This window comes from Anguilla rostrata, unplaced genomic scaffold (assembly GCF_018555375.3).
Source record: "Anguilla rostrata isolate EN2019 unplaced genomic scaffold, ASM1855537v3 scaf0549, whole genome shotgun sequence".
Lineage (NCBI taxonomy): Eukaryota > Metazoa > Chordata > Actinopteri > Anguilliformes > Anguillidae > Anguilla > Anguilla rostrata.
The window spans coordinates 1-13,205 of record NW_026986042.1 but is presented as its reverse complement, the minus strand read 5'-3'; the positions used below and the strand labels follow the sequence as shown (position 1 = coordinate 13,205).

General features: G+C 43.0%; 10 non-coding genes across 10 annotated transcripts; all 10 read left to right on the top strand.

Moving 5' to 3' along the window:
* The first annotated feature begins 304 nt into the window (after window positions 1-304).
* Window positions 305-423, top strand: LOC135246600 (5S ribosomal RNA). The gene has a single exon (XR_010327796.1). It is a non-coding gene; the product is annotated as a 5S ribosomal RNA (ribosomal RNA).
* An 826-nt stretch (window positions 424-1,249) lies between these two features.
* On the top strand, window positions 1,250-1,413 carry LOC135246596 (U1 spliceosomal RNA). Its single transcript, XR_010327792.1, has one exon. It is a non-coding gene; the product is annotated as a U1 spliceosomal RNA (small nuclear RNA).
* A 1,069-nt stretch (window positions 1,414-2,482) lies between these two features.
* LOC135246599 (5S ribosomal RNA) lies at window positions 2,483-2,601 on the top strand. The gene has a single exon (XR_010327795.1). It is a non-coding gene; the product is annotated as a 5S ribosomal RNA (ribosomal RNA).
* Window positions 2,602-3,430: 829 nt separating this feature from the next.
* LOC135246595 (U1 spliceosomal RNA) lies at window positions 3,431-3,594 on the top strand. Its single transcript, XR_010327791.1, has one exon. It is a non-coding gene; the product is annotated as a U1 spliceosomal RNA (small nuclear RNA).
* Window positions 3,595-5,741: 2,147 nt separating this feature from the next.
* Window positions 5,742-5,860, top strand: LOC135246598 (5S ribosomal RNA). Its single transcript, XR_010327794.1, has one exon. It is a non-coding gene; the product is annotated as a 5S ribosomal RNA (ribosomal RNA).
* Window positions 5,861-6,963: 1,103 nt separating this feature from the next.
* LOC135246597 (5S ribosomal RNA) lies at window positions 6,964-7,082 on the top strand. The gene has a single exon (XR_010327793.1). It is a non-coding gene; the product is annotated as a 5S ribosomal RNA (ribosomal RNA).
* Window positions 7,083-8,777: 1,695 nt separating this feature from the next.
* LOC135246593 (5S ribosomal RNA) lies at window positions 8,778-8,896 on the top strand. Its single transcript, XR_010327789.1, has one exon. It is a non-coding gene; the product is annotated as a 5S ribosomal RNA (ribosomal RNA).
* Window positions 8,897-9,999: 1,103 nt separating this feature from the next.
* Window positions 10,000-10,117, top strand: LOC135246594 (5S ribosomal RNA). Its single transcript, XR_010327790.1, has one exon. It is a non-coding gene; the product is annotated as a 5S ribosomal RNA (ribosomal RNA).
* Window positions 10,118-11,212: 1,095 nt separating this feature from the next.
* Window positions 11,213-11,331, top strand: LOC135246591 (5S ribosomal RNA). Its single transcript, XR_010327787.1, has one exon. It is a non-coding gene; the product is annotated as a 5S ribosomal RNA (ribosomal RNA).
* A 1,718-nt stretch (window positions 11,332-13,049) lies between these two features.
* LOC135246592 (5S ribosomal RNA) lies at window positions 13,050-13,168 on the top strand. The gene has a single exon (XR_010327788.1). It is a non-coding gene; the product is annotated as a 5S ribosomal RNA (ribosomal RNA).
* Window positions 13,169-13,205: the final 37 nt, after the last annotated feature.

Sequence of the window (13,205 nt, the reverse complement as noted above, 5' to 3'; positions counted from 1 at the left end):
GATCATTCGGTATGTCGACGATTCGAATGGCCATACTTGTGATGTCATTATGGATATCTTTAAAGTTATTGTGACAAGTGAAAGCATGTTTTCAGATGTCTTGATTCATCCTTCTTACTCGTCAGTTTCAAATTGCAGTTATCTTGAATTGTCATTCTGACTAGTAACATTGTAATTTCGCCCAATTCAAATGAGTTTGTCGATAACTGAAATGCAATTACGGATAGTGGAGCGAGGCTATTGAATGTTAGGAGGGCTTGCCATGACGGCAACTATTTAAACGTCTTTGGCTGCGGCTTTCTTCGCTTACGGCCACACCACCCTGAAAACGCCCGATCTCGTCTGATCTCGGAAGCTAAGCAGGGTCGGGCCTGGTTAGTACTTGGATGGGAGACCGCCTGGGAATACCAGGTGCAGTAAGCTTTTACTTATGTACTTACATGTTTATTTATTTATTTATTTATTTTGCGTTGTCACACTTGGGGGCGATCTCTCACACGATTTAAGCTGGAATACCGGAACTGTGCAAAGTAAAATAAAACATCAACGTGTCTTAGATATCCAGCCACAGTTCAAAGCTAATGGCGTCAGCACGCTTCGGTTTCTGTCAAAAGCGTTTTTCGTTTTTGTTGTTTCAGAATGAGAGAGAAGGGGGGTATTTCAGAAAACAGGCTTACCGAGTCGAGTCTGCTCTGTAACTGCGCCGAGTCAATACCAGGAAGAACTGTATCCACTTCAGTCCATGTTCCTGATTCGCGAGGGCTGCCGGGTTTCCTCGGTACACTTATCCGGCTAACCCTGCGTCCTGATACGGGGCCCAGGAGTTCGCTTAACTGTGCATTTTTGCGTTCCCCATGCAGTCATTTGCGAATTATGTGTGTGCATACTCGATGAAAAAGAAGGAAGAACTAATGTTAATGGCGTCTCACCAGGGAATGCTGCGTAGGGGAATTCCGTTTACCACTCGCTCTGTCCTGTATGGATGCTTCTGAGAATGTGTAGGCTACTGCGAGGCACAGAGGGAAATATATATATATATAAATTTTTTTTTTTTTTTTTTTAAGTTGCATTTTTATGTAATAGTATAAATATTAAGGAGCGCCAGCATTCTGTCACAGGTAGTGAGATCGGACAGTTCGCTCGCCGTCATTGTGCGCCTTGGAGAGCTGCGCAACTGGAACGGTGTGCTAACCACGTATGTGAAAGTCACGGCGTGGCGCAGGGACAGATTCCGAGAGGTGCACAACTCATACTTACCTGGCGGGGGAGATACCATGATCACGAAGGTGGTTCACCCAGGGCGAGGCTCGGCCATTGCACTTCGGTCATGCTGACCCCTGCGAATTCCCCAAATGTGGGAATCTCGACCGCATAATTTCTGCTAGTGGGGGACTGCGTTCGCGCTCTCCCCTGATGTTGCTGTGAGAAAGTAGAATGTACTCGATGGCGCCGCGGCGCCTATAGACCGTGAAGCGGGTGTAAGTGTAAGAAAAGTGCGTAAAATCCACGGAAACAACTTTGCTGCAGGTCAGTCGCATTGCAACGGCATATGGCAAGTCCTTTTAAAATTTAATGGTTGCCCGCATTTTTAAATTGCAAGTGAGTGTAACTCATTTAACCAGGGTGACGCGACTTCGTCAGGGTTTTCAATGCTGCGGCCGGTGCGAGAAACGAGCTGTTGACTTCCATTACATTACATTATTACATTATGTAATGCTTAGACTTCCCTGTCTAAAACAACACGACGACTGTTTCGCCCCATCTCTTTCCACTCCGTAGCATTTTCTTACTTTTTTCAGAGGGGGCGGCTACTGCCATTTGTAAAGCCATACGTGATCGCACAAGCTTTGCAAAACATTACGTTTGCATACATTTTTCCAATATTTTATCAGGCAAGCCGTTTTAACCAAAGCGACGTGCAATAAGTGTATGCCGAAGGTCGTTGCAAGAACTACAGAACGTACGTCCGACAAAGTTCAATTCTCATAAAGAATCAGCTACCCCGAGCCATTAACATAGCCAGTTCAATCTGTAAGCAGAAGCCCAATGTACATTGCGAAGCCTGGCATCGCAGTCACGTCAGGCACAGCGGATTTAACTAGGAATAATTCAAATTCAGATATATGAAAATACCATTTTCACTAGCCAAAACGGAATTACAGACGTCATAAATAGCTGATCATTCGGTATGTGCGACGATTCGAATGGCCATACTTGTGATGTCATTATGGATATCTTTAAAGTTATTGTGACAAGTGAAAGCATGTTTTCAGATGTCTTGATTCATCCTTCTTACTCGTCAGTTTCAAATTGCAGTTATCTTGAATTGTCATTCTGACTAGTAACATTGTAATTTCGCCCAATTCAAATGAGTTTGTCGATAACTGAAATGCAATTACGGATAGTGGAGCGAGGCTATTGAATGTTAGGAGGGCTTGCCATGACGGCAACTATTTAAACGTCTTTGGCTGCGGCTTTCTTCGCTTACGGCCACACCACCCTGAAAACGCCCGATCTCGTCTGATCTCGGAAGCTAAGCAGGGTCGGGCCTGGTTAGTACTTGGATGGGAGACCGCCTGGGAATACCAGGTGCAGTAAGCTTTTACTTATGTACTTACATGTTTATTTATTTATTTATTTATTTTGCGTTGTCACACTTGGGGGCGATCTCTCACACGATTTAAGCTGGAATACCGGAACTGTGCAAAGTAAAATAAAACATCAACGTGTCTTAGATATCCAGCCACAGTTCAAAGCTAATGGCGTCAGCACGCTTCGGTTTCTGTCAAAAGCGTTTTTCGTTTTTGTTGTTTCAGAATGAGAGAGAAGGGGGGTATTTCAGAAAACAGGCTTACCGAGTCGAGTCTGCTCTGTAACTGCGCCGAGTCAATACCAGGAAGAACTGTATCCACTTCAGTCCATGTTCCTGATTCGCGAGGGCTGCCGGGGTTTCCTCGGTACACTTATCCGGCTAACCCTGCGTCCTGATACGGGGCCCAGGAGTTCGCTTAACTGTGCATTTTGCGTTCCCATGCGTTCATTTGCGAATTACGTGTGTGCATACTCGATGAAAAAGAAGGAAGAACTAATGTTAATGGCGTCTCACCAGGGAATGCTGCGTAGGGGAATTCCGTTTACCACTCGCTCTGTCCTGTATGGATGCTTCTGAGAATGTGTAGGCTACTGCGAGGCACAGAGGGAAATATATATATATATATATAAATTTTTTTTTTTTTTTTTTTAAGTTGCATTTTTATGTAATAGTATAAATATTAAGGAGCGCCAGCATTCTGTCACAGGTAGTGAGATCGGACAGTTCGCTCGCCGTCATTGTGCGCCTTGGAGAGCTGCGCAACTGGAACGGTGTGCTAACCACGTATGTGAAAGTCACGGCGTGGCGCAGGGACAGATTCCGAGAGGTGCACAACTCATACTTACCTGGCGGGGGAGATACCATGATCACGAAGGTGGTTCACCCAGGGCGAGGCTCGGCCATTGCACTTCGGTCATGCTGACCCCTGCGAATTCCCCAAATGTGGGAATCTCGACCGCATAATTTCTGCTAGTGGGGGACTGCGTTCGCGCTCTCCCCTGATGTTGCTGTGAGAAAGTAGAATGTACTCGATGGCGCCGCGGCGCCTATAGACCGTGAAGCGGGTGTAAGTGTAAGAAAAGTGCGTAAATCCACGGAACAACTTTGCTGCAGGTCAGTCGCATTGCAACGGCATATGGCAAGTCCTTTTAAAATTTAATGGGTTGCCGCATTTTTAATTCAGTAGTGTAATCATTTACAGTTATTTTGCGTTGTCAGGGTTGGTCAATCTCCACACGTTTAGCTGGAATAGGGAGCTGTTGCAACTTCATTACATACATTATTTCTTAGTATCTAGCTTCCCTGTCAAACACCTAACTGTCGCCCCACTCTTCCATTTCCTGTACAATGTTTTTCTTTTTTTTTTCAGAGGGGGTACTGCCATTGGTATTCAGAACGGATCGCACAGCTTTGCAAAACATAACTTGCACATTTTCCAATATTGTTATCAGGCAACCGTTTTAACCAAAGCGAGGCATAGTGATGCCGGCGTAGCAATATCTACTAACTCGTCCTGACAAGTTCATGTCTAAAATCACTACCCCGAGCCATTACATAGCCGTTCAATCTGTAACATAAGCCAATTACTTGTCGAACTGGCATCGCAGTAAGCAGGCACAGCATTAACTAGGATAATTCAGATTCGTATGAAATTACGCCATTTCACTAGCCGAAACGGAATTACTGACGTCATAAATAGTGACTATCGGATGGGAACGATTTCATATGGCCATACTTTTTGTGTTCTTTATGGATTTTTAAGTTATTGTGACAAAGTAAAGCTGTTTCAGATGTCTGATTCCATCTTACTCGTCGTTTCAATTGCAGTATCTGAATTGTCATTCTGACTAGTACCGTATTTCGCCCAATTCAATGATTGTCGATAACTGAATGCAATTACGATGTGAGAGGCATGGATGTTGAGGGGATTCCATGAGCGGCAACTATTTAACTCTGGCTGCGGCTTCTTCTACGGGGCCAACCACCCTGAAGACGCCCATGCATCGGTCTGATCTCGATAGCTAAGCATGTGGGCCTCTGAGTACTTGGTATGGGAGACCGCTGGATACGTGCAGTACTTTCTTATTACTTGAATGTAGTATTTATTATTGTATTTTGCGTTGTCACACTTGGGGCGATTCTCACACGATTTAAGCTGGAATAACCGACTGTGCAAATATAGTAAACATCCATCAACGGTCAATATGCCAGGCTGCTGTTAGTTCGCAATTGCACGCATTGCGTCCTTTAAATTTAATGGTTGCCCGATTTTAATTGCAAGTGATGAACTCTTTAACCAGGGTGACGCGACTTGTCAGGGTTTTCAATGCTGCGGCCGGTGCGAGAAACGAGCTTTGACTTCCATTACATTACATTATTACATTATGTAATGCTTAGACTTCCCTGTCTAAAACAACACGACGACTGTTTCGCCCCATCTCTTCCACTCCGTAGCATTTTCTTACTTTTTTCAGAGGGGGCGGCTACTGCCATTTGTAAAGCCATACGTGATCGCACAAGCTTTGCAAAACATTACGTTTGATACATTTTTCCAATATTTTATCAGGCAAGCCGTTTTAACCAAAGCGACGTGCAATAAGTGTATGCCGAAGGTCGTTGCAAGAACTACAGAACGTACGTCCGCAAAGTTCAATTCTCATAAAGAATCAGCTACCCAGCCATTAACATACCAGTTCAATCTGTAAGCAGAAGCCCAATGTACATTGCGAAGCCTGGCATCGCAGTCACGCGGACAGCGGATTTAACTAGGAATAATTCAAATTCAGATTATGAAAATACCATTTTCACTAGCCAAAACGGAATTACAGACGTCATAAATAGCTGATCATTCGGTATGTGCGACGATTCGAATGGCCATACTTGTGATGTCATTATGGATATCTTTAAAGTTATTGTGACAAGTGAAAGCATGTTTTCAGATGTCTTGATTCATCCTTCTTACTCGTCAGTTTCAAATTGCAGTTATCTTGAATTGTCATTCTGACTAGTAACATTGTAATTTCGCCCAATTCAAATGAGTTTGTCGATAACTGAAATGCAATTACGGATAGTGGAGCGAGGCTATTGAATGTTAGGAGGGCTTGCCATGACGGCAACTATTTAAACGTCTTTGGCTGCGGCTTTCTTCGCTTACGGCCACACCACCCTGAAAACGCCCGATCTCGTCTGATCTCGGAAGCTAAGCAGGGTCGGGCCTGGTTAGTACTTGGATGGGAGACCGCCTGGGAATACCAGGTGCAGTAAGCTTTTACTTATGTACTTACATGTTTATTTATTTATTTATTTATTTTGCGTTGTCACACTTGGGGGCGATCTCTCACACGATTTAAGCTGGAATACCGGAACTGTGCAAAGTAAAATAAACATCAACGTGTCTTAGATATCCAGGCTGCAGGTCAGTCGCATTGCAACGGCATATGGCAAGTCCTTTTAAAATTTAATGGGTTGCCCGCATTTTTAAATTGCAAGTGAGTGTAACTCATTTAACCAGGGTGACGCGACTTCGTCAGGGTTTTCAATGCTGCGGCCGGTGCGAGAAACGAGCTGTTGACTTCCATTACATTACATTATTACATTATGTAATGCTTAGACTTCCCTGTCTAAAACAACACGACGACTGTTTCGCCCATCTCTTTCCACTCCGTAGCATTTTCTTACTTTTTTCAGAGGGGGCGGCTACTGCCATTTGTAAAGCCATACGTGATCGCACAAGCTTTGCAAAACATTACGTTTGCATACATTTTTCCAATATTTTATCAGGCAAGCCGTTTTAACCAAAGCGACGTGCAATAAGTGTATGCCGAAGGTCGTTGCAAGAACTACAGAACGTACGTCCGACAAAGTTCAATTCTCATAAAGAATCAGCTACCCCGAGCCATTAACATAGCCAGTTCAATCTGTAAGCAGAAGCCCAATGTACATTGCGAAGCCTGGCATCGCAGTCACGTCAGGCACAGCGGATTTAACTAGGAATAATTCAAATTCAGATATATGAAAATACCATTTTCACTAGCCAAAACGGAATTACAGACGTCATAAATAGCTGATCATTCGGTATGTGCGACGATTCGAATGGCCATACTTGTGATGTCATTATGGATATCTTTAAAGTTGTTGTGACAAGTGAAAGCATGTTTTCAGATGTCTTGATTCATCCTTCTTACTCGTCAGTTTCAAATTGCAGTTATCTTGAATTGTCATTCTGACTAGTAACATTGTAATTTCGCCCAATTCAAATGAGTTTGTCGATAACTGAAATGCAATTACGGATAGTGGAGCGAGGCTATTGAATGTTAGGAGGGCTTGCCATGACGGCAACTATTTAAACGTCTTTGGCTGCGGCTTTCTTCGCTTACGGCCACACCACCCTGAAAACGCCCGATCTCGTCTGATCTCGGAAGCTAAGCAGGGTCGGGCCTGGTTAGTACTTGGATGGGAGACCGCCTGGGAATACCAGGTGCAGTAAGCTTTTACTTATGTACTTACATGTTTATTTATTTATTTATTTATTTTGCGTTGTCACACTTGGGGGCGATCTCTCACACGATTTAAGCTGGAATACCGGAACTGTGCAAAGTAAAATAAAACATCAACGTGTCTTAGATATCCAGGCTGCAGGTCAAAGTCAAAGTGTCAAAGTCAAAGTCAAAGTGTTTTTATTTGTCAAGTGCACAGTATAACACAGGTCATTCTGAGCAAAGAAATTCTTGTGACATGGCAGGCAGCAACTACGTAGAAGCAAGAGCAAAATATCGAAAATATCTAAAATATATCAAAGAAATATCACACATAATAAAAATACACATAATATTAAACATAGTGTTAAATATTAACAGCAAATAAGTACCAGCCTGTACAGATGGGGGATATGGACAGTGGGAATAGGAGTATTAAATATTAAATATTAACCATATATAAAGTGCAGGAGTGCTGATGGATATGTGCATAAGATTGTACATTGAACGTACATAGCATACACAGGAGGACATGTGATCAATGTGATCCCAGGGATTTATGTTGCTGGTTGAGAAGCCTGATGGCCTGAGGGAAAAAACTGTTTGTGAGTCTGGTCGTCCGTGCCCGGATGCTCCGGAAGCGTCTGCCAGACGGCAGCAGTGAGAACAGACCATAGCCTGGGTGGCTGAAGTCTGTTATGATTTTCTGTGCTTTCCTGAGGCATCGTGGGGGGGCATTCTGTGCATTCCTGAGGTCAGTCGCATTGCAACGGCATATGGCAAGTCCTTTTAAAATTTAATGGGTTGACCGCATTTTTAAATTGCAAGTGAGTGTAACTCATTTAACCAGGGTGACGCGACTTCGTCAGGGTTTTCAATGCTGCGGCCGGTGCGAGAAACGAGCTGTTGACTTCCATTACATTACATTATTACATTATGTAATGCTTAGACTTCCCTGTCTAAAACAACACGACGACTGTTTCGCCCCATCTCTTTCCACTCCGTAGCATTTTCTTACTTTTTTCAGAGGGGGCGGCTACTGCCATTTGTAAAGCCATACGTGATCGCACAAGCTTTGCAAAACATTACGTTTGCATACATTTTCCCAATATTTTATCAGGCAAGCCGTTTTAACCAAAGCGACGTGCAATGAGTGTATGCCGAAGGTCGTTGCAAGAACTACAGAACGTACGTCCGACAAAGTTCAATTCTCATAAAGAATCAGCTACCCCGAGCCATTAACATAGCCAGTTCAATCTGTAAGCAGAAGCCCAATGTACATTGCGAAGCCTGGCATCGCAGTCACGTCAGGCACAGCGGATTTAACTAGGAATAATTCAAATTCAGATATATGAAAATACCATTTTCACTAGCCAAAACGGAATTACAGACGTCATAAATAGCTGATCATTCGGTATGTGCGACGATTCGAATGGCCATACTTGTGATGTCATTATGGATATCTTTAAAGTTATTGTGACAAGTGAAAGCATGTTTTCAGATGTCTTGATTCATCCTTCTTACTCGTCAGTTTCAAATTGCAGTTATCTTGAATTGTCATTCTGACTAGTAACATTGTAATTTCGCCCAATTCAAATGAGTTTGTCGATAACTGAAATGCAATTACGGATAGTGGAGCGAGGCTATTGAATGTTAGGAGGGCTTGCCATGACGGCAACTATTTAAACGTCTTGGCTGCGGCTTTCTTCGCTTACGGCCACACCACCCTGAAAACGCCCGATCTCGTCTGATCTCGGAAGCTAAGCAGGGTCGGGCCTGGTTAGTACTTGGATGGGAGACCGCCTGGGAATACCAGGTGCAGTGAGCTTTTACTTATGTACTTACATGTTTATTTATTTATTTATTTATTTTGCATTGTCACACTTGGGGGCGATCTCTCACACGATTTAAGCTGGAATACCGGAACTGTGCAAAGTAAAATAAAACATCAACGTGTCTTAGATATCCAGGCTGCAGGTCAGTCGCATTGCAACGGCATATGGCAAGTCCTTTTAAAATTTAATGGGTTGCCCGCATTTTTAAATTGCAAGTGAGTGTAACTCATTTAACCAGGGTGACGCGACTTCGTCAGGGTTTTCAATGCTGCGGCCGGTGCGAGAAACGAGCTGTTGACTTCCATTACATTACATTATTACATTATGTAATGCTTAGACTTCCCTGTCTAAAACAACACGACGACTGTTTCGCCCATCTCTTTCCACTCCGTAGCATTTTCTTACTTTTTTCAGAGGGGGCGGCTACTGCCATTTGTAAAGCCATACGTGATCGCACAAGCTTTGCAAACATTACGTTTGCATACATTTTTCCAATATTTTATCAGGCAAACCGTTTTAACCAAAGCGACGTGCAATAAGTGTATGCCGAAGGTCGTTGCAAGAACTACAGAACGTACGTCCGACAAAGTTCAATTCTCATAAAGAATCAGCTACCCCGAGCCATTAACATAGCCAGTTCAATCTGTAAGCAGAAGCCCAATGTACATTGCGAAGCCTGGCATCGCAGTCACGTCAGGCACAGCGGATTTAACTAGGAATAATTCAAATTCAGATATATGAAAATACCATTTTCACTAGCCAAAACGGAATTACAGACGTCATAAATAGCTGATCATTCGGTATGTGCGACGATTCGAATGGCCATACTTGTGATGTCATTATGGATATCTTTAAAGTTATTGTGACAAGTGAAAGCATGTTTTCAGATGTCTTGATTCATCCTTCTTACTCGTCAGTTTCAAATTGCAGTTATCTTGAATTGTCATTCTGACTAGTAACATTGTAATTTCGCCCAATTCAAATGAGTTTGTCGATAACTGAAATGCAATTACGGATAGTGGAGCGAGGCTATTGAATGTTAGGAGGGCTTGCCATGACGGCAACTATTTAAACGTCTTTGGCTGCGGCTTTCTTCGCTTACGGCCACACCACCCTGAAAACGCCCGATCTCGTCTGATCTCGGAAGCTAAGCAGGGTCGGGCCTGGTTAGTACTTGGATGGAGACCGCCTGGGAATACCAGGTGCAGTAAGCTTTTACTTATGTACTTACATGTTTATTTATTTATTTATTTATTTTGCGTTGTCACACTTGGGGGCGATCTCTCACACGATTTAAGCTGGAATACCGGAACTGTGCAAAGTAAAATAAAACAGTCAAACGTGTCTTAGATATCCAGGCTGCAGGTCAGTCGCCATTGCAACGGCATATGGTCAAGTCCTTTTAAAATTTAATGGGTTGCCCGCATTTAAATTGCAAGTGAGTGTAACTCATTTACCAGGGTTGGACGGACTTTCGTCAGGGTTTTCATTGTCGGCCGGTGCGAGAAACGAGCTGTTGACTTCCATTACATTCATTATTACATTATGTTAACTGCGTTTAGACTTCCCTGTCTAAAACAACACGACGACTGTTTCGCCCCATCTCTTTCCACTCCGTAGCATTTTCTTACTTTTTTCAGAGGGGGCGCTACTGCCATTTGTAAAGCCATACGTGATCGCACAAGCTTTGCAAAACATTACGTTTGCATACATTTTTCCAATATTTTATCAGGCAAGCCGTTTTAACAAAAGCGACGTGCAATAGTGTATGCCGAAGGTCGTTGCAAGAACTACAGAACGTACGTCCGACAAAGTTCAATTCTCATAAAGAATCAGCTACCCCGAGCCATTAACATAGCCAGTTCAATCTGTAAGCAGAAGCCCAATGTACATTGCGAAGCCTGGCATCGCAGTCACGTCAGGCACAGCGGATTTAACTAGGAATAATTCAAATTCAGATATATGAAAATACCATTTTCACTAGCCAAAACGGAATTACAGACGTCATAAATAGCTGATCATTCGGTATGTGCGACGATTCGAATGGCCATACTTGTGATGTCATTATGGATATCTTTAAAGTTATTGTGACAAGTGAAAGCATGTTTTCAGATGTCTTGATTCATCCTTCTTACTCGTCAGTTTCAAATTGCAGTTATCTTGAATTGTCATTCTGACTAGTAACATTGTAATTTCGCCCAATTCAAATGAGTTTGTCGATAACTGAAATGCAATTACGGATAGTGGAGCGAGGCTATTGAATGTTAGGAGGGCTTCCCATGACGGCAACTATTTAAACGTCTTTCTTCGCTTACGGCCACACCACCCTGAAAACGCCCGATCTCGTCTGATCTCGGAAGCTAAGCAGGGTCGGGCCTGGTTAGTACTTGGATGGGAGACCGCCTGGGAATACCAGGTGCAGTAAGCTTTTACTTATGTACTTACATGTTTATTTATTTATTTATTTATTTTGCGTTGTCACACTTGGGGGCGATCTCTCACACGATTTAAGCTGGAATACCGGAACTGTGCAAAGTAAAATAAAACATCAACGTGTCTTAGATATCCAGGCTGCAGGTCAAGTCAAAAGTGTCAAAGGTCAAAGTTCAAGTGTTTTTGTATTTGTCATGCACAGTCATAAACACAGGTCATTCTGAGCAAAGAAATTCTTTGTGACATGGCAGGCAGCAACTACGTAGAAGCAAGAGCAAAATATCGAAAATATCTAAAATATTACAAAGAAATTCACAATAATAAAAAGCACACATAATATAAACATCAGTTTAAATATTATACAGCAAATAAGTCCGAGCCTGTACAGATGGGGGATATGGACAGTGGAATAGGAGTTATTAAATATTAAATATTAACACTATATAAAGTGCAGAGTGCTGATGGATATGTGCATAAGAATTGTACATTGAATCGTACATAGCATACACAGGAGGACATGTGATCAATGTGGAATCCCAGGGATTTCTTATGTCTGGTTGAGAAGCCTGATGGCCTAGAGGGAAAAAAACTGTTTTGTGATCGGCTGGTCGTCCGTGCCCGGATTGCTTCCGGAAGCGTCTGCCAGACGGCAGCAGTGAGAACAGACCATAGCCTGGTCGGCTGAATCTGTTATGATTGTTCTGTGCTTTCCTGATGGCATCGTGGGGGGGCATTCTGTGCATTTCCTAGTGCAGGTCTTGCATTGCAACGGCATATGGCAAGTCCGTTTAAAAATTTAATTGGGTTGAAGCCGATCCTATTAAAATTGCAAGTTGTGTAACTCATTTAACCAGGGTGACGCTACTTCGTCAGGTTTTCAATGCTGCGGCCGGTGCGAGAAACGAGCTGTTGACTTCCATTACATTACATTATTACATTATGTAATGCTTAGACTTCCCTGTCTAAAACAACACGACGACTGTTTCGCCCCATCTCTTTCCACTCCGTAGCATTTTCTTACTTTTTTCAGAGGGGGCGGCTACTGCCATTTGTAAAGCCATACGTGATCGCACAAGCTTTGCAAAACATTACGTTTGCATACATTTTCCCAATATTTTATCAGGCAAGCCGTTTTAACCAAAGCGACGTGCAATGAGTGTATGCCGAAGGTCGTTGCAAGAACTACAGAACGTACGTCCGACAAAGTTCAATTCTCATAAAGAATCAGCTACCCCGAGCCATTAACATAGCCAGTTCAATCTGTAAGCAGAAGCCCAATGTACATTGCGAAGCCTGGCATCGCAGTCACGTCAGGCACAGCGGATTTAACTAGGAATAATTCAAATTCAGATATATGAAAATACCATTTTCACTAGCCAAAACGGAATTACAGACGTCATAAATAGCTGATCATTCGGTATGTGCGACGATTCGAATGGCCATACTTGTGATGTCATTATGGATATCTTTAAAGTTATTGTGACAAGTGAAAGCATGTTTTCAGATGTCTTGATTCATCCTTCTTACTCGTCAGTTTCAAATTGCAGTTATCTTGAATTGTCATTCTGACTAGTAACATTGTAATTTCGCCCAATTCAAATGAGTTTGTCGATAACTGAAATGCAATTACGGATAGTGGAGCGAGGCTATTGAATGTTAGGAGGGCTTGCCATGACGGCAACTATTTAAACGTCTTTGGCTGCGGCTTTCTTCGCTTACGGCCACACCACCCTGAAAACGCCCGATCTCGTCTGATCTCGGAAGCTAAGCAGGGTCGGGCCTGGTTAGTACTTGGATGGGAGACCGCCTGGGAATACCAGGTGCAGTGAGCTTTTACTTATGTACTTACATGTTTATTTATTTATTTAT